This window comes from Pituophis catenifer, unplaced genomic scaffold, assembly GCF_029215685.1.
Source record: "Pituophis catenifer annectens isolate HBS135680 unplaced genomic scaffold, rPitCat1.0.hap2 SCAF_1, whole genome shotgun sequence".
NCBI classification, from domain to species: Eukaryota; Metazoa; Chordata; class Lepidosauria; order Squamata; family Colubridae; genus Pituophis; species Pituophis catenifer.
Genome location: NW_027256881.1, coordinates 321,382,498 through 321,410,423, shown reverse-complemented (window position 1 = coordinate 321,410,423; position 27,926 = coordinate 321,382,498).

The window sequence follows — 27,926 nt, the reverse complement described above, 5'->3', positions numbered from 1 at the left end:
AACACTTAGTGATAGTCAAGGTTACTAATAAGCTATCAAATCGTACTAGGAAACAAGTAAAAACATTATAAATTGAAAGATACAAGCACATGGTTATAGTAATAAGTGAAAGAGATAGATACTAGTAAGGAAGAGAAGAATAATAGTAATACATTCTTAGTAAATTATTTTACGGTGTTGTGGGAATTAGTTGTTAAGCAGAGTGATGGCATTCGGGAAAAAAACTGTCCTTGTGTCTAGTTGTTCTGGTGTGCAGTTTTCTATAGTGTTGTTCTGAGGGTAGAAGTTGAAACGATTTATGTCCAGGATGTGAGGGGTCTGTAGATATTTTCACAGCCCTCTTTTTGACTCATGGGCTGTGAAAATATCTACAGATATTTTGGATACAGATGGAGAAAAGACATTCCAAACCTCATCCCAGAGCTATAATCTTTAAAGTTTTTTCTTGAGCGATGAAAGTGTCTGCCTAAGTGTTAAAAGCAACAGCAAAGCTGTGTTCATTTGTTATTCAGAATTCCACAGATCCTGCTAGGACATCTTGTCTGGGGCAAAAGTGATAAACTTACCACTTGGGGTATTTTCCACCAAGATGTTAATAGTGTTAGATGGTGCCAGAGAGATCCATCTTTGAGTAAAGGGTTTGTGTTCCTAGGCCATCATCTGATCAATTACAGAAGTGGCCTATTCCTTCAAAGCACAGAGCAAAACCTAAATAGACCTGCAATTCTGAGTGTGTGAGTTAGATATAAATAAATTCGGGGTCTTCTAAACTCATCTATTTGTTTCATTTTTTAAAAAAATCTGTATTTTAAAGCATTTTCACTTAGAGGAACTACCGTAATTATCCAAAGTGATGGTAAGTTTTGTTTCACGGGACTTGTACACACTGAGACTGGACAGCCATTTGTTAAGGTTGTTGTCATCTAGATTCCTCTGCTTTTCAGGGAAATAGTTTTGGGGCCTAAATAACCACTTTATATCCTATGATTTGGTGGAAACCAATCAAGAAGAGAAGCAACTTAGAACTGAGGTGGAACAAATTGCCTCCAGAAGTTGTGAATGCTCCAACACTGGAAGTTTTTAAGAAGATGTTGGATAACCATTTGTCTGAAGCGGTGTAGGGTTTCCTTTCAACACTACAGTGGCAAAATTCTGTGTTGCTATAATGTCCACAAGAAAAAAACTGGTTACAGAATTATAGATGTCAACTGGTGCCAATTTTTTGGAGATATCTATAACAATTATTGGAAAAATACATTTACTCACACACTTATCGGATCTCCATTCATGTAAATTAGGGAGTGACCCTAACGGTTTGAGATTATGTATTTTCATAACAGGGATGTTATTATTCATGATTAATGTCAGTATTATTTTTAATTTATTGTATGTCTATTGCTGGTCGATGACTGTAATAACGTTTTTATTCAGGCCTTTCAAGACTGCCTAAGCAGGGGTTGGACTAGAAGACCTCCAAGGTCCCTTCCAACTCTGTTATTCTATTCTATTTTAAAAAGGCAAAAACCTAGAAATGATATAGGATTTAAAATAAGTATGTAAAGGCATGCCTCTCACTAAAGATGACATAATATATAATTGTCTCTGAATATTCTGAGACAGCCATTTCTTACAAGAATGGACCAGACAAAAAGGAGGTGGAATATCAGACAATTGATTCAATTTGAATAAATGAAGTAATTATCCTAATTTTACTATATTTAACTAAATTAAAAAAAAAAACCAGAAACAATGTAATATTGTTTAGTAGAAAAACCTTGCATCTCATGATGATTAGTCAAATGTTTCTCGAATGCAGAAAGAGATGCCTTGAAAGCTTCTCATTTACATTCTCTAAATTAAATGCCACATTCGGAATATATATTAAGGGAATGGATAATCAAACAAATCAACCCAGAGTTCTCACTCAAGACACAAATGACCAGGTTCAAATTATCCAACTTCAGGCACATTATGCAAAGACCTCGTTCTCTGGGGAAGACTTCAACCCCCCCCCAAAAAAAGAGGGGTTTCATCCACAAATATACCCCAAATTACACCTGCCATTTACATTAAATACTTGACTAAATTTAGCCAATGTCAAAAAAGCTAAGCAATCAGGCCTAGGTAACATTACGATGGGAGATGTGGGCTAAACTGGGAAGTCCAAATACATCTCAGAAGAAGGCTATAATTGACCACATTAGTATTGCTGCCAAGAAAACAAGATGGATGTAAGTGAAACTTCACCTTTATCTATTCCTAATTTGGAATATGCTATTTTTTAATGATTTTTACGGAAGCTGAGGATAAATTACCTAAAGCAGATTTTTTTTCCTAATTAGAAGCTCTGCTTTTCAACCCATTCCATGCTATATTTAACTTGCTGGTAATGCAGATAAAACATGCACTAAAGTCTGTATTGGGAAGGCATTACAAAGCCCAGGATTTAACAAAAGTGTTTTAATCCCGGTTGCAGACATTTGGCTGACAGCACAGAAAAATCCTTGTAACTTGAAGATTGCAGCTGCCTGTCAATGTAAGTCAATTTGATCTATTAGGATGGGTGTAAGATGAAATCTTTCAGGAAACATTACAAGACTTCTCTTCCTTATTAGTGGAAAAGAAAGAGAGACAGAAAAGATTGACTGGTTGTGATGCTTTTTGAGTGTCTTATCTTTCATACTAAACAGGATAGAGATTAAGTCACTTCTAAGTCTCAAAAGTATGCCTATATGGTACCAAATCAGTTGTTACCCTCAAACTTTAATAAATACTTTGACCTCAGTAGGAAAATACTCTCAACTTTGAATGATAAAATCATAAGATATGGGGGTTGGAAATGAGTCCTTTAGCCCTATCCTCTGTTTAGTACCAGACTCTACTAAACCATCCTTGACTAGAGGCCATCCAACCTATTTGAAAAGCTCAGGAATGAAAAGGAGCCATGGTGGCACAGTGGTTAGAATGCAGTATTGCACATTAACTCTGCCAACTGCCAGCAGTTCGATCCTGACTGGTTTAAGGTTGACTCAGCCTTCCATCCTTCCAAGGTCAGTAAAATGTGGGCCCAGATTGTTGAGTGCAATAGGCTGACTCTGTAAACCACTTAGAGAGGGCTGTAAAGCACTGTGAAGTGGTATATAAGTCTAAGTGCTATTGCTATTATTGCTTTATTGCTTAACAGCTCTTACTGTTAGGAAATTTGTCCTAATATTCCTAGTAATCTTTTCATTTCAATCTGTGTATCCTTGTCCTGTTCTCAATTTCAAGGGAGAAAAGATTCACTCTCTTCTCACCCTTGATAGTCTTTAGATGTTTCCTAAACACTACAATCTCTCCCTTATTTTTTTTCTTTTATAAGAAAAACATGCTTAGCTCTTTTGACTGCTTCCCCTAAGGTTTGGTTTCATCCTAGTCACACTCCTTTGAGCCCCCTTTTTAATTGTTGAAGGTATTAAATAGCTTAAAATTTCTCAAAATATGAATTGCATGAGATTTTATACAAAAATAATCAAATCCATGTCTTAGGGGTATAATGTTTGAAACTGGACGACACATGAAGACTTCACAAATCTGAGTCATTTTTATTTTTGGGGTGACATAGCCTAACAGATTTGCCAATCTCCGGTCTAGCATAGTTCATTGTGGAAATCCAGCCTCTAATTATTCAGTAAATCCTTATTAAGCAAGGCTTAATGTGACAAATTAATTAGTCACTGAGATGTGAGAAGCAATGATATCTATGGCTGTAACCAGGGCTTGCAAATTTGTGCATCCTTAGATAGTGGAATGGTCATCCTGAAAATGCCAATAAGACTAGTGCTCATTTTAAAAATTGCCTATTGAATTCAATTCATGGCTAACTCCTTTGTCTATTTCACATGGCTGAGCTTTTCAGAGTTTCCTGGCAGCTGACAAGTGTTGTCCAGCACTGCAATGACAGGAGTAAACAAGGGATATTGGAGATGGAAGCTAGGGAGGTCCTTCTGCGTGTTTGGTTTTCTACTGCATTCTGTGTCCTCTTTTGCATAATATGTCTTTCACTCCAAGGCAGATATATTTTGCTCCTCTCTACTTTATTGTTATGTATGGGTTCATTAATTCTGAGCCTGATTAACATTTGATTGGGAGCCGCCCAGAGTTGGTTATAAGATGGGCACTATATAACCATTTTACATAAATAGATTGTTCTCCAAATCATTTTATTCTACAGTATGATTCTGTCATTTATTTCATTATTAACATCTTTCAGTGAAGAATTTTTATTTTTTTTTAGAATTTGGAAGGGAATAAAGGCTTCTGTAATTGTAATAAAAAACCCTTTTGGCAAAGTGAAATGATATTATTTATTCATTTAATATATTTCAATGCTGCTGCTTATACAATTGCAATTACTATTAAAATGCAACAATAAATTTAAACACTATAAAACAGCAATGATAGTAAAAATACATATCTTTGTAAGAAAGTAGAACCCACTGATACCTGAAACCCCACTGAGGTTTCTGAATAAAAATGCATGGGACTAGAATCTTAAGTTATTTTTATTATATCTTAAATCTCCCCAATATAAGATTTCCAGAAAGATGGATGGTAGTTATTAAAGAACAGAAAGGTTAAAAGATGTAACAAGAAGTAAATTAGGAAAAAATAGACATGTGTAAGAATCCTAATCCCAGGAAATGCAGCAATGCAACATTTAAAATTGAATTATCAGAATAAAAAATACCAGGAAGATAGAAAGTACTGGGAAGATAAATGTAACTTTAACATGTTCTTTCTTGTGAAGGATATTATCAATACTATATGGTAGTTCACTACTGAAGGTTACCTTCCTTGCAACCACCTTCCTCCTTCATTTCATATCACAGCCGGAGGATGGCCTCTGAAAATGAAAAATGTCTCTAAGCAGGAACATGTAACACAAGATCATTTAATTATTTTGGCCCCAGATTGCATTTGTGTGCATGTATGCCTGAGAGAAAGAGAGGGAGAGATTCATAATTTACCCAAAAGAAGCGCAGTGTTGAAATTCACTGGGGACAAGTTATGTTTCAAAATCAACCACTATATATTAACTGGACACTAAAAAACATAATATAATTAGTCTGCCTTTTAAACAGGCTCTTTTTTATAAACTGCTACCCAGCACATTTTTACAGTATTGATGTCCTGGAGAGGTTTACTGAATGTATCCTTCTAGTAAAAGAGTTATGTTCTTAGAGAGCCTTTGGTATGCTCGGCCTTGCAAATCTCTCTAAAGCAGAAGGAGCCATGAAATTAAATAATTTGATTATTGGTTTCTGCACCTCAGTCTAAAAAAACCCCCTCAATTAAAAGATATCACATCAGTGAATATAATGATGTGAAAATAGACATTTTATGCAGAAGAGGCAAGCAACAATCTGATTGGGTTTCCACTTTCTAGCTTCAATTCAGAAAACAGGCACTCTTTCTTTGACTTCACGGCCTGTTCCATCTTACGGATTCAAGGAGTAACAACAAGATTTTAAAACATGGTGCTTTAATTAACGCATTGTAAGCCGCCCTGAGTCTCCGGAAAAGGGCGGCATATAAATCAAATTTAAAAAAAAATTATTATGTTTTCACTGCAAACCATTTTCTCTGACTATTTGGTTTATATATGCTTTCTGAACACTTGTCTATTAGAAGAAATTTTTGTTTTGTTTTAATATTTTGTATGCTGCCCAAACTCACCCTCATGAGAAAGGTGGCTGCACAAATTCTAAAATTATATATATATTATTTTATATATGATATATATTATATATAAATATTAAAAATGGAGTGGTGTGGTGTGGTGGCTAGAGGTGGAGCTCTCACCTCACAATCAGGAGGCTGTGAGTTCAATCCTCGGTAGTGGCAGATATTTCTCTCTCTGGGCACAATGAGAATATATCTCATTGTGCCCATAAGGGGCTTGGGTCATCTCCAGCGACCCAAACCCCCTATGATGCTATGGCGGCTGGAAAAGTGATCGGCTGCCGGGGAGGTGTGGGAAGCTGATGGCGACGATATCGGTGCCCGGAGGCCCTTAGGCCACATCAAACGGACATTTAGCCCAGACTTGAGGATTGGGGGGGGTGTATGGCCCAGCTGTTAGCTGAGGCTTGAAAATCCCCCTAAATGGACCTAGACCTGGGAAGAGCGTGGCAGAGTCTGCCTTGAGAAGACAGGTAAGATTACAGGGGTGAATTGGTCTGGAAAACCGAAAGGAGGTTGAAGTGATAGAGGGGGATCAAAGAATAGCCACCTGGTCTCTGCCTTGGATTCACTCTCCGCCTTATGAAATGGCCTTCCCCAGTTGCTGCACAGACTCTCTGTTAGGTCGGCTCATTTTTCCATCACCACTGACTCTGGGACTTTACTACCACCCTCTTTGGATTTATTGCCGTTTGATCTTTATCTCCTCTTTGCTGCTGGTTGTTTTATTCCTGCCTCCTGATTACCGCCCTTTGGCCTTGGCTCAGGGGGAGGGAGATTGCAGGTTTGGAGGGAGAAGCTGAGAGTCCTGGACAATGGCTGCTGTTCCATCTGCAGGAAAGGAGTTGAACTCTGCTGGCTTTATGTCATCCAGCCATTATGAGAGAACGGCTGTGGCTACTTGCCTGCACTGCAACTATTTGATCTGGATGCCCCATTGCTGTGAGAGAGTGAGGGGCCCCAGCTTTGCTCATGTCCAACCACATTGCTATCTCTCGCCTCTATGATTATCGCTGACACCCAGAGTTACCCTCTCCTACCTTGTCACACTTGTATGGCTTACACCTCGGCAGATCTGCTTGCGCTACGAGATGCCCCCCTCTCACGGCGATGGCCTTCCACTCTATCGAAGGCCTACCTCAAGGACAGGCTTTGGAGCCCCGAGAGGTGGCATGTTTTAAAGTGGGGATTGAGGGTTTTTTTAATTAGGGCTTTTAATGATTTTTTAAGGGGAATTGGGAGGACGACCAAGGGGGATGGGGTGGGTAATTCACCAAGGTCGGAGCCGAGCCCGGCACAGGGTAACGGTTTGGAGGGTGCAGGACGAGGGGCTGGGGAGGTAATGGAGGGCCATCCTAATGATGCACTATCAGCACAGTGGATGGGAGGGGCAGATACGGCGGGAGCAGGGGGCCATACCATGTGTCGGGGGTGCGCACTCACTGTTTGAGAGCAATTGCACACCCTGGTCCCCAATGCTCCTCTCAGGTACTAGGTTGCACAGATACTTAGGTCCTGGGCCTTCGGCTGATGCTGTGCAATGCCAGGTCCATGGTAAATAAGGCCCCCCTCATTTACAATCTTATACAGGAGGGGGGAACGGACCTGGCAGGTATTACGGAGACCTGGTTGGACCCGGAGGGAGGGGTCCCTCTGGTTGAGATGCGCCCACCAAGCTTCAGAGCATTCCATCAGCCAAGGGCCCAGGGCAGGGGCGGGGGGTGGCGGTTATTATTAAAGAAGGTCTTGGTCCGAGGGAGACCATTGTGCCACAGATTGCCAGGTGTGAGTCCCTCTTTGTGAGGTGGGGTCAGGGGGTTCAGATGGGCTTGTTGCTAATGTACCTGGCTCCCTGCCACGTGGCAATGGCCCTACCCAAGCTACTCGACGTGATAGCCACGGTGGCAATTGATACACCCAGGCTTATGGTCATGGGTGATTTCAACCTGCCATCCATTGGTGAAATGTCTGAGATGGCCCGGGAGTTCATGGCTTCCATGACGGCCATGGACCTGACCCAGTTAGTTCATGGCCCCACTCACAGGGGGAGGACACACTCTGGACCTGATTTTTGTCTCTGGCCAGTGGTTGGGTGGTCTTCTTATAGGGGATATAGAGATGGAACCCTTGTCATGGACAGATCACTTGCTCCTTCGCCTGGACCTTCGAACCGCTACACCCCACCGCAGGGAGGCAGAACCAATAAGGTGGGTCCGCCCCAGGTGCCTGATGGATCCTGATAAGTTCCAGACGGAGCTTGGGCCATTTCCTGAGGATCTGGCACACGACTCAGCCGAAGACCTGGTAGCTGCCTGGGATTGGGCGGCTGGTGGGGCTTTAGATCGAGTCGTGCCTTTGCGGCCTCTGACCCGGTGCCGATTCCATGTGGCTCCATGGTTCACCGAGGAGCTGAGGGAGATGAAGTGCCAGAAAAGACGCCTGGAGAGCGGTTGGAGGGCCAGTCTCACTGAATCTGACCGAACACTGGTAAGGTTGCATATTAAGACCTTCCTAGTGGCGATAAAGGCAGCAAAGTTTAATTACTTTTCCGCTCTTATTGAGTCATCAGATAATCGTCCAGCCGCCCTGTTCAGGATGACCCGCTCCCTGTTACATCCGGGAGTGCGGGAGGACCCCCTGGAAGGCAGGGCCGAGGATTTCAGACAATATCTGTATGACAAAATCGCACAGATTTGGGGGGATTTGGACTCTGACTGGGTAGATTCAGGCAGGATGGCGAGGAATAGTCTTGAGAATGTTATCTGGGAAGAGTTTGACTCTGTGACCCCTGATGACATGGACAGGACTTTAGGGAGACTTAGTGCGGCCACATGTTTGCTGGACCCATGTCTCTCCTGGTTAGTACTGGTTTCCCGGGAGGTTACACGAGGCTGGCTCCAGGGAATTATCAACGCTTTGTTGAGTGAGGGTTACTTCCCCATGGCCTTGAAAGAGGCGGTGGTGAGGCCTCTCCTCAAGAAGCCTTCCCTGGACCCGGCAGTATTAGCCAACTACCGTCCCGTCTCCAACCTTTGCTTTGTGGCGAAGGTTGTTGAGAGTGTGGTCGCACGACAGTTTCCACAATACCTGGAGGAAACGTCTTATCTGGATCCATTCCAGATTTCGGGTTTCAAGCCCGGGTAAAGCACGGAAACGGCATTGGTCGCATTGGTAGATGATCTTGGAGGGCTCGGGACAGGGGTTGCTCCTCTGTTCTGGTCCTGTTAGATCTCTCAGCGGCTTTTGATACCATCGACCATGGTATCATGCTGCGCCAGTTGGAAGAGTTGGGGATGGGGGACACCATGTTACAGTGGTTCTCCTCCTTTCTCTCAGACTGGTCGCAGTTTGTGTTGGCAGAGGGACAGAGGTCGACCTCGAGACGCCTCATATGTGGGGTGCCTCAGGGGTCGGTCCTCTCGCCCCTTTTGTTCAACATCTATGTGAAGCCGCTGGGTGAGATCATCCGTGGCTTCGGGGTGAAGTACCACCAGTACGCTGATGACACCCAGCTGTACATCTCCACCCCGGGCCACCCCAATGATGCCCTTGAAGTGATGTCCTGGTGCCTGGAGGCCATGCGGATCTGGATGGGGAGGAACAGGCTCAGGCTCAACCCATCCAAGACTGAATGGCTGTGGTTTCCAGCATCCTGATATAGTCAGTTGACACCATCACTGACTATTGGGGGTGAGTCTTTGGCCCCCACCGAGAGGGCTCACAATTTGGGCATCCTCCTGGATACGCAGCTGTCCTTGGAGGAACATCTGACGGCTGTAGCCAGGGGGACTTTTTATCAGGTTCGCCTGATCCGCCAGTTGCAGCCCTTCGTAGATCGGGATTCCTTGTGCACAGTCACTCATGCCCTCGTGACCTCTTGCCTGGACTACAGCAATGCTCTCTACATGGGGCTCCCTTTGAAGAGCACCCAGAGGCTCCAACTGGTCCAGAATGCGGCCGCGCGGGTAGTTATGGGAGCTGCATGGTGCTCCCATATAACACCTCTCCTCCATGAGCTGCACTGGCTCCTAGTGGTCTCCCGGGTGCACTTCAAGGTGTTGGTTATCACCTTTAAAGCGCTCCATGGCATAGGACCTGGATATCTTCGAGACCGCCTGCTGCTACCAATGGCCTCCCACCGACCTGTGCGCTCCCACAGAGAGGGCCTCCTCAGGGTGCCATCGGCCAAACAATGTAGACTGGTGGCCCCCAGGGGAGGGACTTTTCTGTGGGGGCACCTGCCCTCTGGAATCAGCTGCCCCCAGAGATACGAAGAATCCAAGACCTCGGTGCCTTCCGCCGTGCCCTGAAGACCTTTCTTTTTCAGCAAGCCAGGCTGGCTTAACACATTTTTAAATGTTTTTAATAGGTTTGTTATTGTTTTTTAATTATGGGGCCAAACGCATATATATCTTTTTAACTGTATTTTAATCTTTGTATTTATGTTTTTACTTTGGCTGTGCACCGCCCTGAGTCCTCCGAGAGAAGGGCGGTATATATATCTGATAATAAATAAATAAATAAAAATAAATCTGTTGTGAACTCCACATTGGTGACAGGAAGTATATCCAGCCAGTAAACACTCAGCTCCATTCAGTTGCCCCAACTCCACTTAGATGCAAGGGATTATGGGATCATTAAGACAAAAAAAAAACCCATTAAAAAAATAACATACATGACATAACATACAACACAAATTTGTCTGCATTACCATCATATCATAGAGCCTATCAGAGGCAAATTCAAAAACAGGGTGTTGAGAATCCTTGGAGTAATATTTTATAAACCATTTATGTAATGGATGAGTTTGGGTCCTATACTCTAGGACTGTGATGGCAAACCTATGGCACGCGTGCCAGAGGTGGCACGCAGCGCCCTCTCTGATGGCACACGAGCCATCACCCCAGTTCAGCTCTGCTGTGCATGCACGCGTGCCTCCCGCTGGCCAGCTGGTCTTCGGGTCTCTGCCGCCCATGTGCGGAGAGCAGGGCATGAGCAGTGGGGCCCGCACGCACATGCACAGGTGTGGGCCGCATGCGGGGGGCACTCAAGCATTGCATTTTGGGGGTTCAGGCACATGCATGCTCATTTGGCACTCAGTCCGGACAAGGTTAGTCATCACTGCTCTAGGACATTTAGTGCCTGACATGGCCATTCTGCAATTCTGACAAAAAACACTAAGTCAGGTCTGTGGCAGGAAGGGAAAAAGTTAATGTCAGCTCATATTTTGGAGATGATTCAGGCTTCCCTACAGCTTCTTTTTTAGAAAGCTAGATTTCACACACAATTCAGTCTTGCAAACTTACTGACTGTCCTTTGAGGTAGTCCCAACAAGAAGCACCAACCATGAATATTATTGACACTGTCTTTATTGTAAAGTTACAGTTACTATCTTGCAAGTCTGAAAATACTTCTCCCCTCCCAAATTTTTACAATCTCGAAAACTAAGGAAAGTCCCTTCTGAGACTTTTTTTCCCACCCTCATCCAGGAGTGGGTTCTACTTACCTTTACTACCGGTTCACAACGGAGCCGTGTGCGCTTCACTTGTGCACGCGCGCGCTCTTCTGTGCGTGCACAGAAGCCTCCTGACGATGTTGGTGTCAGTTGGTGGAACCAGCCGCCGGTTTTACTACCGATTCTATAGAACCACTACTGCCCTCACCCCTCCTTTGGACTCAGATTTCGTTTATCAGACCATTGTCTAGGGCCAGGGATCTCCAACCTTGGGAACTTTACGACTTGTGGACTTCAACTCCCAGAATTCCTCAGCCAGCACTGTCTAGGAATTCTGGGAGTTGAAGTCCATGAGTCGTAAGGTTCCCAAGGTTGGAGACCCCTAGTTTAGGCAGCAGCTCTTCTCATGTCTCCCAAGGTCTTTCCCACATACTGTTATAAAAGGTGAGAGGTTATGAACTGAACATGTATTCATCCCAGTATCATTGTTTTCTTTCTACCAAATGTCACTACAGTGCAACAAGTGCCACTGCACAATTTGCAGTGTTTGTGTTTCAAGGAGCAATTGATGTTCCCATTGGAACATCCCATCTTCTCAGAGTTTGGTCCCATCACAGCAACATCTTCCCATGCTTAGGAAAAGGTGTGCAAATGCAAAATTGCTGCTAATTAAAGAGTAACACGGATTTCCTCCCCAATGACTGAGAAGATTTGAAATGGTTTCAGAGCATTTGTGTGGATTTTAAATGACTCCTTTCACAGAGTTACTTCTTAAGCTGTCTCTGGGGTCTTTTGCAAAAACAAGATAGCTGCTCACAGATACATATGCAGGAATATATGGAGCGCAGAAGAGAATAGCAGTTAGATATGAATTGGCAGTTTGTGTTCAGCTGTTGGCCAGAAAGGACTAGCACAGATTGACTGACAATTCTCTCCTAGCTCACAAAGCATAGATATGATCATGGTCACTGTTTCTTCATGTCCAGATAGATCCACCTAGTCCAAAAAGCCTAGTTCAATCTCTGGAGCGATTTTGAACTGATTGAGAAGGATGGAGAACCAGAAGGTTAGTCATCCAGAAGACTTCTAAGTGAAAATTTGAACCCAATTTTTTTGGGTTTCAGTCCTACAGTCTATCATTTACATCCCACTGGGTTGTCTTTTATAGAAATCCAACTTCATTGTTTTCCTCTTTCTTCTCTTTTCATGTTGTAGTCTGTTCATGCTCAGCATGCTGTATATTCATTTTAGTGGGTAGTTGGAATGTTCTTTGCTTGGAAAGAATCACTATTTTTTATGCATAGCATGAACCACAGCAGAGCGTGATTGTATCTGGCACCGATAAAGCTATTGCATATATTTCTTTAATTCAAACCATTTGTTGCTTTGCCGAATTAAAGTTCTCTTGAGAGAGTCCAAACTCAACATGACATCTTGGATTGTTTCATTTTCTACAGAGGTCATTTCTGATATTGCTGGCTGGTGTGGGGAAGGAGGTAATGTCTTGCCAAGTTCTCTCTTCTTGCTATTTAAAAGAATCCTTCTACTTTATTCATCTAAGCACCGTGGAAACAATCTGACGGGCCACCTGGAAAAAAGTACTTATATTAGTGTCCATCTGAAAATACTAGTCATGAGCAGGGATTTGCAGAGGAGTGTAAATCCGGTCCATATTGTTACCACATGTATTTTTGTATTATTCTATTTGGCCTCATTTCTCAGAGAGTTACTAAAACATACACATAAATTTAAAAATGTCTATTGAAAAGATTTTAGACACAGGCACGATACATATCTTGAATAACATTTACATTACAACCCTCTGCGATATATATCTTTTTCTATGCTACTTTCTAAAAACATATTTTTTCATCTGTGACGTCCCTTATATGTTAAACACAATTTAGGCCTATCATACTACTTTTAACAAAAATTTCCTAGATATACCACAGATTTATTTTTTACACAATTTCCCCAGTCTAAGCTGGTTTGTACCAACATTTCAGTGAAAAAATGACAGATGGTGTTGTCAGACATCTCCTTCAGCGCATCATGACAATTCAAGATAGCAGATGGCAGAGTCGTGGTAGATAAAATAGGCATATTTGGGGATTTGTGTGCATGAAATGGTCACTCAATGGTCGCTCAATGGCCTCCAAAATATCTACTTAGAAAGCATCTATGTAATACAAGATGAACTGCTGGATTGATCCATCTTTCAAACAAAATACAACATTACAGCCATGAATCTATTTTATTATTAAGGTTGTCTTTGTAACATGATAACTTTTAGTATTTTTTAAATTATTGTTATTATTTTTAAGTGGATGGGGCACACAACCTGGAGTTAAAAGTCTGCATGTCTTAAGTTGCCCAAGTGGAAAAATACTGATCTAGTCTATCTGAGTTTAAAGATAGTTTAAAGATAAAATAGGAGGCTGAGAGGTGGGAGAAAGCTGCCTTTTCCCTCCAAGAGAGAGACACAGTTTCAAATTCTGTTTAAGTTACATTTTTTGCAGTTTTGTTTTGATTTGTCTAGCTTTCATATTAGCTTGTGGTTATGAAATGGCACAAAAGAATATGCAAGCTGGAGATGGGAGATTCTCTTATAGATCATTAACTATTAAATGGGAAGCAAAGAGAAAGCCTAATTAGACAGTCCTCATAATAGAGGGATACAACCAGGGAATCCACACACAAAAAAATTCATGGTTTTAAACTTGTTTATACAAGATAGGAAGCTCAGGTGAGTAGCAGGTGGCCAAGTCTGCTGATGCATCTGAAATTGTATAAGATAAAATTTTTATCTGAGGTAAAAAAAAATGTACAGTGATGATCCTCGAAAGTATTTTTTCTGAACTGAATAAATGAGTATTAAATCAGCATGTGCTTTCTACAAATATTGAAATATATTGAAGACATTGGAACTGCAAATGGGAGAACAGAGGAAAACCTTCTATGTAACATGAATGTTTGGGTATCTATCATTATTCTGATCAAAAACAGAGGAAAGTACTCATTTCATACCTCAAAAGATGTCCTGTTACACAATGCATAGGGAAGAGATAAGGTACTTCCTATTTATCTGTAACTTCATAATTACAAGGTTAGGAGAACATAGGAAAAATCTGCTTAGATGCTATTTCTCCAAATGCCTTGCAATTTCTGAATTTAAATTACCTCACAACTCTAATTTAGGATAATTTATCCTGTTAGCTTATGTTAATGATTTTCATAATATATTGTATCACTCATTTCTGTACCCATCCTTGCCTCTAGCACAGGATTTCATCCCTTGTTTGCCCAAGATCTTCCTTTAAGCCTGGTTCAAGTCCCACAAATAGCAAGGAGATTTTGGGATTATGTCAGAAGTATAGCAGATGGCTGATTGAATGCAGCATTATAAAATAACCAGATGTATCATGTTGCAAATTTCCAGAAGCAGAAGTATTATTTGGCTAACATGAAAATAGAGCAATATTTGAATTCACTAAAATGAAAAAGCTAAGTGCCTTGCCTGCTTTCGTTACAGTTTATAGAGGGACTTCCCTGGTAGCCACATTGCCTCCCAGTTGGATTACTGCAATGCTTTTTAGATGGGATTTTCCTTGAAGACCCCACAATACTTTTAGCTGATCCACAGCTATGGGGACTACAAAGTTCACATATGTAATATCTCTGCTCAAAGAGCTCCAACAGATACCGTTTTGTTTCCAGATGCAATTTGAGATGTCACTTTTAAGTCTGACATGGTTCAGAATCGCTTTATTCCAGTGCTTTTTGTCTATGCTTTGGGATCTAAAAGAAAGGAATCCTTTCTAGTCCTAACCCTTCAGATAAGCTATTTCCAGGGATCATAGATTCAAGCCTTCTCAGTTGCTGCTTTCCATCTCAGGAACAGCATTTCCCTCCCCCCACCAATACCAAAATTACCACAATAATATTCTGGAAGGGTTAGGTCACAATTGTTTCAAGAGAATTTAATAGGTCCAAACCAATTAGATTTCTCTTGAAGCAATTGTGAGCTAACTCTTCCAGTGAGTTTTTGGAATTTGAAGAGTTGTTTTGCTCTCCCCAGAGTGTGAATGACTATAAGAACTATAGCTGTTCTTCAATGTTTGAATATTATTGTGTCTTTTAGTTTAACTTTATTACTGTTGGAAGACAGGCACTTTAAGTCAGACATGATCTGAGAGACGTATAAGCCTAGAAAAATAAAACAAAACATAAAATAATCAGCGCAGAGGAAAAATAGCTGTAAAGAACTCTCAAATTATCAAATAATTATTATATTAGAATGAGATTTAAGCCATAGGGCAAGGATTTACAAATTTATTTTTCCAGTGACTCCCAAGAACAACCAATTCAATTGAATTTGCAAAGGGATCAACATCTGAACTGGATTTACTGGGATAAATTGGTTTAGCATAAGAACCACACAATTCCCAGAGCAATTAGATTCTGGACTTATGTTGCAATGCACTTCCAGTTTTCCCTTTCCACTTTTTCTTGGCTCTGGTGACCCAACCAGATATTTTATAGCTTTTCAGCCAGAAAGAAATACAAGCAGAGGGACAGCTCTGCCAAGGACTGCAGACTTACTACTAGAGGCAACGATTTAGGATGAGAAGAGATAATAATCAGCAAATAATATCATGTAATCCTAATCAGTATTAAATTTCAACCCTGTAACTAATCTTATGTTTGGTTGCATCACAGAACACATTTGGTTGCTATTTATGATATATCCTATCAACAAGTCTCTAGATGGGGGATATAGTTTCACATTTAAAAAGATATACGAATTTCAAGGGGCTTAAAAAGATTTTAGATAATGGGAGGGGGGAAACATAATAGGATAAGGTGACCAGACGTCCCGCTTTTGGCGGGACAGTCCCGCTTTTGAGCAATTTGTCCCGCGTCCCGCGGCGTTTTAAAAAAGTCCCGATTTTTCATTCTGCCTCCTGAATCCCCGCTGATGGCTAGAGGGAAAAAAAACTCTTTAAACTCTTGCCGCGGGGCTTCAAAGGGCCGACCTACAGCTGATCAGTGTTAAAAAAAAAAATGAATAGACCCATGCCTGCAAAAATAGAAAAACAGCCCTGTTAACAGCTTCCGCTAGGTTAATTAGCTGCAAAAAGCTGCAAAAAGTTCCTGGAGCAGATTTCCCCCCCCCCCAGCTATACTGAAAACAAAGGCGAAAGCGAAACTAAACCTGCAACGTGACAAAATGAGGCAGAGACAGATTTCTTTCTTTTTCTTTTTCCTCACCAAAAAAGGTAGGTACAAAACTGCAAACAATGGGAAATTTTGGATTTTAAAACACAAAAGAAAAAAAGCTCTATTTAACTAGGGAATTGTAATAATTGAGATACTATTAATAATTGTATATTGTGTTGAAAGCAGAAATGGTTAAGTTGTGGTTTGGAGGCATATATGGGGGAAATTATTTGGTTTATTATTATTGGTAAATATAATTAATTGATTTGTAAGAAATTGGATTGCATGGAAATAATTGGAATATTCATGTTCATATTGATTAATATACAAAAAAATATAGTTATATAACTAATTGATTTATATTAAAATGTTGAATTTGTATTAAACAACTGTATTACATAATTACATAATTAACCAATGTGAGGATGGATATAAAAATAGATGACAATGGGAAGGGGTATAATATAGAATAGAAAGGAAAAATTGAATTTGATTAAGATTAGAGATGAGGATGAAGGGTAATATTGTTTTTTTACAAAAATAGATGAGGAATAAATATGGCAAAAAGGAAATATAGAAATTGTAAATTTAATTGAAATGACTAAACACTGTTTAAATTTGTGAACCAGCCAAATATTCTGTTCAAAGAAAATACATTGCATGTTTGTATGTGTGTTTCTAAATTCTAATTATTGCTATTTATTCATATTTGTTCTCTTTTATTCTTTAAAGTTTAACAATTCATTCTTAATCTTAATATCTTTATATTTGCTTGGGGTTGGCTTTCTTCCCTTTCATCTTTTTTATTGTACAGCAATCTTTCTCCTCAAACCTACCACCACTCTCTTTTCTTTCCTTCTTACTTTCTCTTCCCCCCACCCTCTTTTTCTCCTCCCTACTTCCTCTTCCTTTCTCCTTCTCCTCCTCTCTTCCTCCCTCTCTTACCCTCACTCCTACTCTAATTTCCATTCCTTCATCCCTCTCTATTGCTGTATCCTTTAATGCATATGGACTACTCAGAGGGCTGAAAAAGTTATTTTTGACTGGTCCTCACACTTTTGACCAGTCCTCGAACTTACGACTGTCCTCACATTTTACATTTTTGCCCTATCTTATCATCATGGTGAAGAGAAGCAGTTGTGAAATGAGTGACATGGTTGTTAAGAATGCTGCATGGGCATAAATATGAGGATGGTCATAAGTGTGAGGACCAGTCAAAAGTGCGAGGACCTGTCAGAAATGACTTTTTTCAGCCCTCTGGTTAGTCCTTTTGTGCATATGGACTACTCAGAGGGCTGAAAAAGTTATTTTTGACTGGCCCTCACACTTTTGACCAGTCCTCGAACTTACGACTGTCCTCACATTTTACATTTTTGCCCTATTTTATCATCATGGTGAAGAGAAGCAGTTGTGAAATGAGTGACATGGTTGTTAAGAATGCTGCATGGGCATAAATATGAGGATGGTCATAAGTGTGAGGACCAGTCAAAAGTGCGAGGACCTGTCAGAAATGACTTTTTTCAGCCCTCTGGTTAGTCCTTTTGTGCATATGGACTACTCAGAGGGCTGAAAAAGTTATTTTTGACTGGTCCTCACACTTTTGACCAGTCCTCGAACTTACGACTGTCCTCACATTTTACGTTTTTGCCCTATCTTGTCACCATGGTGAAGAGAAGCAGTTGTGAAATGAGTGACATGGTTGTTAAGAATACTGCACGGGCATAAATGTGAGGATGGTCATAAGTGTGAGGACCAGTCAAAAGTGTGAGGACCTGTCAGAAATGACTTTTCAGCCCTCTGGTTAGTCCTTTTGTGCATATGGACTACTCAGAGGGCTGAAAAAGTTATTTTTGACTGGTCCTCACACTTTTGACCAGTCCTCGAACTTACGACTGTCCTCACATTTTACGTTTTTGCCCTATCTTGTCACCATGGTGAAGAGAAGCAGTTGTGAAATGAGTGACATGGTTGTTAAGAATACTGCACGGGCATAAATGTGAGGATGGTCATAAGTGTGAGGACCAGTCAAAAGTGTGAGGACCTGTCAGAAATGACTTTTCAGCCCTCTGAGTAGTCCCTATACACATAGCCATGGCCACCCGGTCACATGACCAGCTAGCCACGCCCACCCAGTCACATGGCCTCCAAGCCACGCCCACACAACAAGTCACGCCCACAATGGTGTCCTTCTTACCAATGTTAAAATCTGTTCACCTTACCCTATACGCATAGCCATGGCCACCCGGTCACATGACCAGCTAGCCACGCCCACCCAGTCACATGACCAGCTAGCCACGCCCACCCAGTCACATGACCAGCTAGCCATGCCCACAAAATAAGCCACGCCCACAATGTCCCTCTTTACCAATGTTAAAATCTGGTCACCTTATAATAGGAGTACACATAGCTAACCCAGAATCATAGACCAGGTATCAAGAAGATGAAATCTGAGGCATTTGAGGAAATCTAAGAATAACAACAAAAAACTTTTGCGTGGAGTAGTCAAAAGCACCAGGCTAGAACTTGGGAGACTGTAAGTTTCTAGTCCTGCCTGAGGCACAAAGCCAGCCGGTTGAATCTGGGCCAGTCACTCAGAAGTGGCAAACCACCTCTGAAAATCTGGCCAAGATTACTGCAAGTAAGCCGCCTAGAGTAGCAAGATAGGCGGCAAATAAATTTAACAAATAAATAAACAATCAAGAGCCAAGAGTTTTATTATTTATTTATTTATTAAATTTATATGCTGCCCATCAAAAATGACTTGAAAGAATGACTTGAAGGAACTGAAAACAAATGTTGAAAATATAAGCAGACATTTCTTCATGCTATTCTTTTGCAGGATAAAACTCGATTGCAGAAAATATGACTTCAGCAACAGAGTGGTCAATGCCTGGAATGCACTACCTGACTCTGTGGTTTCTTCCTCAAACCCCCATAACTTTAACCTTAGACTGTCTACTGTTGACCTCACCCCATTCCTAAGAGGTTTGTAAGGGGCGTGCATAACAGCACCAGCATGCCTACCGTCCCTGTCCTACTGTACCCATTTATTTGTACGCATTTCTTGTGTTCATATTCATGTTTATACTTATACCTGTTATCTCGTACATGTTTGACAAACTAAATAAATAAATAAAATTTTGTGTTTCAGAAAGATGGCTGAATGTGAGTGAGGAGCAGAAGAATGTTCTCTCTAATCGACTGGGAAGTTGTAATAATTACAGAGGACTTTTCCTTAGATGGTGCCCCCTAGTTGTGTTGCACTCAGGGCCGGATTTTCCTATAGGCTAACTAGGCTTCAGCCTAGGGCCTCAAGATCAAGAGGGGCCTACACAGTGGTGGGATTCTGGGGGCTCTAGGGGGTTCGGCCGAACCCTTTGTTAAATTGCTGGCTCGCCCGCCCCTCGCCTCCCACCCGTGCGGCGCCAGCCAAGCTGTCTCAGGAATTCTGGAAGTTGAAGGCCACAGGTTGTAAAAGAGCCACAATTGCCCACCTCTTCCCTAGCCTGAGTTCCGCTGCCTGGGATCCACGTGGGCTGCCACGTGGTTCCCCACCGGCTCCGGATGCAAGAGAACAGGATGGAGAAAGCAGCTTCCACGCCTTCACTCACCCTCACTCTCTGCTCTGTTGGATCGCTGGCCGTTCGCTTACCCCGCCCACTCCCAATTTATTGCTGCCTCCGATTGCTAGAGGAAAAAAAAACTTCAAATTCTTGCTGCGGGGCTTCAAAGGGCCGCCCTAGAGCCAGTGGTGCAGCCGAACCCTTTGTTAAATTGCTGGCTTGCCCCGCCCCTCTGCACCACTATTTATTGCCAATCAATAGTGGTTGGCAAGGGGCGGGGGAGCCAGCAATTTAACAAAGGGTTCGGTGTTTTTTTTGTAATTTTATTGGCCCACGGAGCTTCAGCATAGGCTAATTGGCCTCCCGGCTCTCAGCTGATTTGTCTCAGTTGTTTTGCTCAGGGCTCTTCTGTTTCCTTGCAAAGAGTGCTGATTTTTTTCCCCCTAGCTATGCTGAGAAACGAAACTGAAACTGCTTTGCTGTTGCTGCAAGGTTGGAAAATTAGGCAGGCAGAATTCTTTTCTTTTTCCTCACCAAAAAAGGTAGGTGCAAACAATGGGAAATTTAGGGAAAAAGAGGAGAGTTCAGGATTTTAAAACACAAAAGAAAAAAAGCTCTATTTAACTAGGGAATTGTAATAATTGAGATACTATTAATTGTATATTTCTGAAAGCAGAAATGGTTTCTGCATATATTCAGGAGGAATATATGGGGGAAATTATTTGGTTTATTATTATTGGTAAATATAATTAATTCATTTGTAAGAAATTGGATTGCATGGAAATAATTGGAATATTCATGTTCATATTGATTAATATACAAAAAAGGTAGTTATATAACTAATTGATTTATATTAAAATGTTGAATTTATATTAAACAACTAATATTACATAATTAACCAATGTGAGGATGGATATAAAAATAGATGACAATGGGAAGGGGTATAATATAGAATAGAAGGGAAAAATTGAATTTGATTAAGATTAGAGATGAGGATGAAGGGTAATATTGTTTTTTTACAAAAATAGATGAGGAATAAATATGACAAAAAGGAAATATAGAAATTGTAAATTTAATTGAAATGACTAAACACTGTTTAAATTTGTGAACCGGCCAAATACTCTGTTCAAAGAAAATACATTGTATGTTTGTATGTGTGTTTCTAATTATTGTTATTTATTCATATTTGTTCTCTTTTATTCTTTAAAGTTTAACAATTCATTCTTTATCTTAATATCTTTATATTTGTTTGGGGTTGGCTTTCTTCCCTTTCATCTTTTTTATTGTACAACAATCTTTCTCCTCAAACCTACCACCTCTCTCTTTTCTTTCCTTCTTGCTTTCTCTTCCTCCCCCTCTTCTTCTCCCTACTTCCTCTTCCTTTCTCCTTCTCCTCCTCTCTTCCTCCCTCTCTTACCCTCCCTCCTACTCTAATTTCCCTTCCCTTCCTTCATCCCTCTCTATTGCTGTATCCTTTGCATATGGACTACTCAGAGGGCTGAAAAAGTTATTTCTGACTGGTCCTCGCACTTTTGACCAGTCCTCGAACTTACGACTGTCCTCACATTTTACGTTTTTGCCCTATCTTGTCACCATGGTGAAGAGAAGCAGTTGTGAAATGAGTGACATGGTTGTTAAGAAAGCTGCACAGGCATAAATGTGAGGATGGTCATAAGTGTGAGGACCAGTCAAAAGCGCAAGGTCCAGTCAGAAATGACTTTTTTCAGCCCCCTGAAAAAAGTCTATGCACATAGCCACGCCCACCCGGTCACATGACGAGCTACCCACGCCTACACAGTCACGTGACCAGCTAGCCACGCCCACCCAGTCACATGATTGCCAAGTCACACCCCCAACTAAGCCACGCCCACAGAACCTGTTGTTAAAAAAATTGAATCCCACCACTGGTGAAAGGGCCTCATAAGTGGAATAGCCTAGGGCATCCTTTCATCTAAATCCGGCCCTGGTTGCACTCGGCTATTTACCAACCAATGTATGGATCATATTTATTGTGGATGATGGATCCACCCAAGAGTGGATGCAGAGAGATAAAAGAGTTTGGTTGGAGACCATTGCAATGTGACTGAAGCCCTGTCCCTATATTGCAAGATGCAATTGTATGGTTGTAGCCACCATCTTGAACTTTTTGACTCCCTCTCCCTTAAGGATATGGCTATTTTCTACAAGAGGCAGAAGCAGGAGATTAGAAATTGCTACAGAAGCTATCAATATTTTACTGGGCTTAATTTGTTTGCGGTATTGTGGATTGAAATTGATTACTACAACTCACTTCCCTGCATCATGCGTTACTCAAAGCTGCTATTAACATTTAAAATCACATTAGAGTAAGCAATATACAAAGCAAGTTACATCCATATTAAAATAGAAACATGTTCAAGAGATAAAACTAAGAATCACATAGAATGTCATCTACTGTACTTTAAAAGGCACATTTTGATTTAGCTGAGAAAAATCCTAAGAAACAGAAGATGGCACGTTTTTAACAAAGACTTCCAGTGCTTGAGCACAATCACAGAAGAGAGAATTCCTCTTGTCACAATTATTTCTGCTTTTCCATTTCTCAGAAAAATAGTAATACTATTATGCTGAGGATGAATGAAAGTTGAGGATATGAAATTATTAAACCAGCCTGAGCACTGGGAATACAGTGCTACAAATGAAGCAGGAACAATGAACCAAATATCATCTGGAGAATAACTAATTTAAATGACAGATGGATGTTTCTTTATTAAATATAGAAGAGCTTCAACGGATTATCCTTTTTCTCTCTCTTAGTTGCGTAGGGCTCCACAAAGTTATCCATAGCTGTCTGAACATGTAGTGACAGTAACTACCATGCATGTCCCATTAAAGGAAGGATAGGAGAAAGCTGGGAATGTACCCAGGACATAGTGGTGAAAAGCTACAGTGAAGGTAATAATAATTATTAAAGTTATCTTTGGAATTTGGGTCTAGATTTCTAAGATACAAAAGTAAGGTCCATGAAACATTATCTTAAGTAGAACCCATTATTGCATAAATGTTTGAGTTTTAATCAAAAGGGACATCAAGTAGGCTTCTGGCCAGCCAGCACAATTTAGTTCTCTTGGGTGAGATGAGGTTGCTAAGTACTTAACTTTTCCATGGATTGCCTGCAGATTTGATTTAGTTACTGCTAAGAAACTAGCATTTATTTGATGGTATTAGGTGCTACTCTGGAGAAGAAATTCTAACAGCTCTGGGTGTTTTTTTCTCCATTTTAAAATAGAAATGCTTCTCCATGATCAAATTCATCTTGAAATTTATTCCAGTTCTCTTCATTTAAGTGTCTGTTTAGACAGATAAATGACAGATAGATGATAGAGACAGATGGATGCCAAACTTTGGTGCTTTTTTCATTTATTTAATAAAATAAAGTCATTCAATGACTAATTGTACCTGTGTAAAAAAATGGTCATTTCTCTATTAAATAGTTCAGGTGAAGACATTACTGAAGGGAAGTTACTGTGAGTACAGTAGTTCTTAAACAACCAGGACTGATTTGGGCCAACCCTACCCTATATAAATCTCATCACTTTGGCTCCCCTTAATACAGTGAAGTTGTCATTCTCTGGAGGCATGCTAAAAAGGAGTTTCTTAATATCTCTGTTAAAATATCACTAATGACCATCCATCTGTAAAACTATTTCTAAAGCCTTGATGATCCACCAATCTATGGTCATTGTTTTAAAATAGAAAAGATTTGAAACAAGAGTAAATTTTACCAAATCTGGCTATAATGTGAAAAACATTCCAACACTGACAATCATTCTAAAATTATCAAAGAAGCCACAATCCTAGATCAGACCTCTCTTATCTTGAATTAAAATTCAAGAACTAGGATTCCACTCTCAGCAAAATAGGATTCATGGGACAATAGCAGGTTCACAAAGAACATTGATGCACATCTTAAGTTTATAAAAAAAAATACCTTGAGGGTCTTCCAGACATCAAAATGAATGTTTATTGATAGAGAAAAGTACAACTTACATAATTGTCATTATGTCTTGCAGAAACCAAATACTGAATTCCATAATGAAAACATCATACCAGCTGTCAGGTATGGCGGTAAAAGTGTCATAGTTTCAGGTTGATTTGCTGCCTGAGGACCTAGACATTATGCCATGATTGAAATAAGCATGAATTCTGCTTTGTATAAGAGAATCTACAGGAGAATATCAAGCCATCTGTCCATCAACTGAAGCTGAAGAACAAGCAGATCAAATAACAAAACAATTATCCCAAAGTCTATTAAAGACCAGAAGAGCAGATGTAATAGCTTCATTTGGAATAGTCAACTTACAGACTAGACTTAAACCCCTTAGGAATATTGTGGAAGGACCTGAAATGAGCAGATCATGTTTGAAAACCTGAAATGTATTTGGAGTGAAGCTGTTCACCATGAAAAAATGGGCCAAAATACCTACATGGTAAAAGAAACTGATCATCAATTACAGTAAGTAAGCCTTTGGTTGCATTTATAGTCTTTTTAATATCACCAATTTTACACCACCAAGAATGCAATGCAATGCAATGCAATGCATTGTTGATGTCTGATCATAGTGCAATTACCTTGAAATGTGTGTTTCAGAAACCCGTTATGCTATTAATAAATTGGTATTTTAATATCACCAATTTTACACCACCAAGAATGCAATGCAATGCAATGCAATGCATTGTTGATGTCTGATCATAGTGCAATTACCTTGAAATGTGTGTTTCAGAAACCCGTTATGCTATTAATAAATTGGTATTTTAATATCACCAATTTTACACCACCAAGAATGCAATGCAATGCAATGCAATGACGTTTGTTGATGTCTGATCATAGTGCAATTACCTTGAAATGTGTGTTTCAGAAACCCGTTATGCTATTAATAAATTGGTATTTTAATGTTTCTCTGAGATACTAGCACAACTTGTTAATTCTAAAATCCTATTGTTAGTTTTTATAGATGTTTGTTATCAATAAACCGATTTTAAGAAATAAGTGAAATAATGAACCAGCGGTTCCTATATTGCCTAGCCAATGGGAGAGCATCTTAACTTCTATAGCAAGAATATCAATAGATCTCAAACTACGTTTTGCACAACAAAAACCAATATTTAGAAATTACTGGACTCCATTACATTTCCATAGAAAAGGACCATCAAAAGCAGCATTTTGTTGGAGATGTAATAAGGATAACACTTCTTTAAAACATGTTTGCACAATGTTCTACAGTATATATGCTTAGGAAGAAAGTAGCGGATTATACAACAAAAAGCTAAAATTATCAGAGTATAATATTCTCTTGAATTATATACCTAGTGCATGAAATTTGACAACCAAACAAGATAAATGGATTCTCCGTGCTCTTCCTGTGGCTAAAAGATTGATATTGCAGCATTGGCTAGATAAATGTTTCACTTTTCACTCAAGATCTGATTGCACTTGCTGTGAGCAAATTGCCTATAGACACAGACTTTGTATGGAGAAGTAGAATAAAATATAAAGCAGTGGTGAAATCCAAATTTTTTTACTACTGGTTCTGAGGGCATGGCTTGGTGGGCATGGTGTGGCTTGGTGGGCATGGCTTGGTGGGCATGGCAGGGGAAGAATACTGCAAAATCTCCATTCCCACCCCACTCCAGGGGAAGGATACTGCAAAATCCCCATTCCCTCCCCACTCCTGGGGAAAGGATACTGCAAAATTTCTATTCCCACCCCACTCTGGGGCCAGCCAGAGGTGGTATTTGCTGGTTCTCTGAACTGCTCAAAATTTCCGCTACTGGTTCTCCAGGACCCTGTCAGAACCTGCTGGATTTCACTCCTGGTATAAAGGCTCATTTATACAAAATACTGTTGGTTAAAAAGAGTCAGTTTTATCTAGTGGTTAAGGCACCAGGCTGGAAACCAGGCAACTATGATGGTATTTTTGCCTTATGTTTGAAAACCAGCTACTGTGTATGACTTTGGGCCAGTCACTTTTAGCCCATGATGTCCTGCTCTGAGAACACACCAGTTCTAAAGTCAATTCTTGTTGCAACCAAATGGATCAACACTTGATTGATCTGAAAAATATGGGCCCTGCATTTGCTGGAAAATGCTAGAGGAAAAAAAAAACAAATAAGTTTAAAAAGATACAGTAGTTGTAGAAGTGTATTAGAAATACTGTATATAGGTACTTGAACAATATTTGCATTAGATCAGTACTGTATAAATAGAATACCGTAGTTAGCATTTACTGTTAAAATAACATATCGTACTACATTTTCTTCTTTTTTTCCCTTTTCTTGTATTTTTTCCATTTTTGAAAAACACTTTCTATATGCTTTTCCCTCTTTTCTTTATCGTCATACCTATGCATTTCTGTTACAGTTATTTTTGTGCTTTGTTCTTTTTCCTTTCCTTTTTTGTCTATTTTAAAAGCAATAAAATGAATGAAAGAGAGAAAGAGAGAGGAAGGAAGGAAGGAAGGAAGGAAGGAAGGAAGGAAGGAAGGAAGGAAGGAAGGAAGGAATGATATAAACAGTCAATGTGGTGTAGTGATTAAGATATTAGCCGAGATAGTGGGAGGCTATGAGTTCTTGTTCTGCCTTACCCCCCATGTCAGCTGGGTGACCTTGGGCCTGTCATTCTTTCTTAGCCCTAGGAAGAAGGCAACAGTAAAATATTTTTGAAAAAATCTTGCCAAGAAAATTGCAAGCATTAGTCTGGGCAGTTGCCAGGAGTCAACACTAACTGGAAGACACACACACAAAATGTGATACAATCAGTTACTGAATCGAAGAGACCATTTTTATTTTTACATTGATACACCATTTGTCAGAAAAAGTATTTATGAAATAAATGAAACAAATACCATTTTACCATTTCCTTTTATATATTAGTACGACTGACGCAAAGCTCTAAAAATATTCGTTGACAAAGATACGCAAAACTTCAGAAACTCCAGAGAGAGAAAATACTTTTGGGAGAAGTGTAATTCATCAGAAAGTTGCTTACCTATCTGACAAGAAAGTGCATGCCCAGAAAAAGTGACTGTTTCTTGCTTTCTACACCGCACATGCCAGACTTGTCTTCTGATGACAGAGAAGGAGAAGAAGGAATTTTTTCAGGAATTGTATAAGCTTTCTTCTGTCTACCTATTGGTAAGACATTTAGATGCTTGTATGTACCACAATACCTCCAGGAATCAGAGTCAGTTTTGATATATAATATTAGATACATTCCAAGAATGACATTTTTCTCTGCCTGGATTTAAGGCTGTCTGCAGACAGCTTAAAGGCCACCCACTTCTGCTTCAGAGACGGAGAGATTCAGATCAGAGGCCTGGAAATACTTACTATCTATACTCATTTTGCATTATATCAAAGCATCTAGCACTAAACCTGACATTATAGATTGCCCTGGTCAAGGAGATCATTTCTTTTCAGGCAAGTAACAAACTCCTCATCTCCTACCACAGATAGAAACTGGTTTAATATTGGTTGTATAATGTTCCTAAAACTGGCTTTTTTAAAAACCGTGTCATTAGGAAATATTTAATTAATACTTTAAAATAACATTTACAGGTAAAGGTAAAGGTTCCCCTCGCACATATGTGTTAGTCATTCCCAACTCTAGGGGGTGGTGCTCATCTCCGTTTCAAAGTTGAAGAGCCAGTGAAGACGTCTCCGTGGTCATGTGGCCGGCATGACTAAACGCCAAAGGCGCATGGAAAGCTGTTACCTTCCCACCAAAGGTGAACCCTATTTTTCTACTTGCATTTTTTACGTGCTTCGAACTGCTAAATTGGCAGAAGCTGGGACAAGTAACGGGCGCTTACCTCATTACACGGAACTAGGATTCGAACTGCTGAACTGCTGACCTTTTGATCAACAAGCTCAGTGTCTTAGCCACTGAGCCACTGCGTCCCCTACATTTACAGGTATCCTCAGCT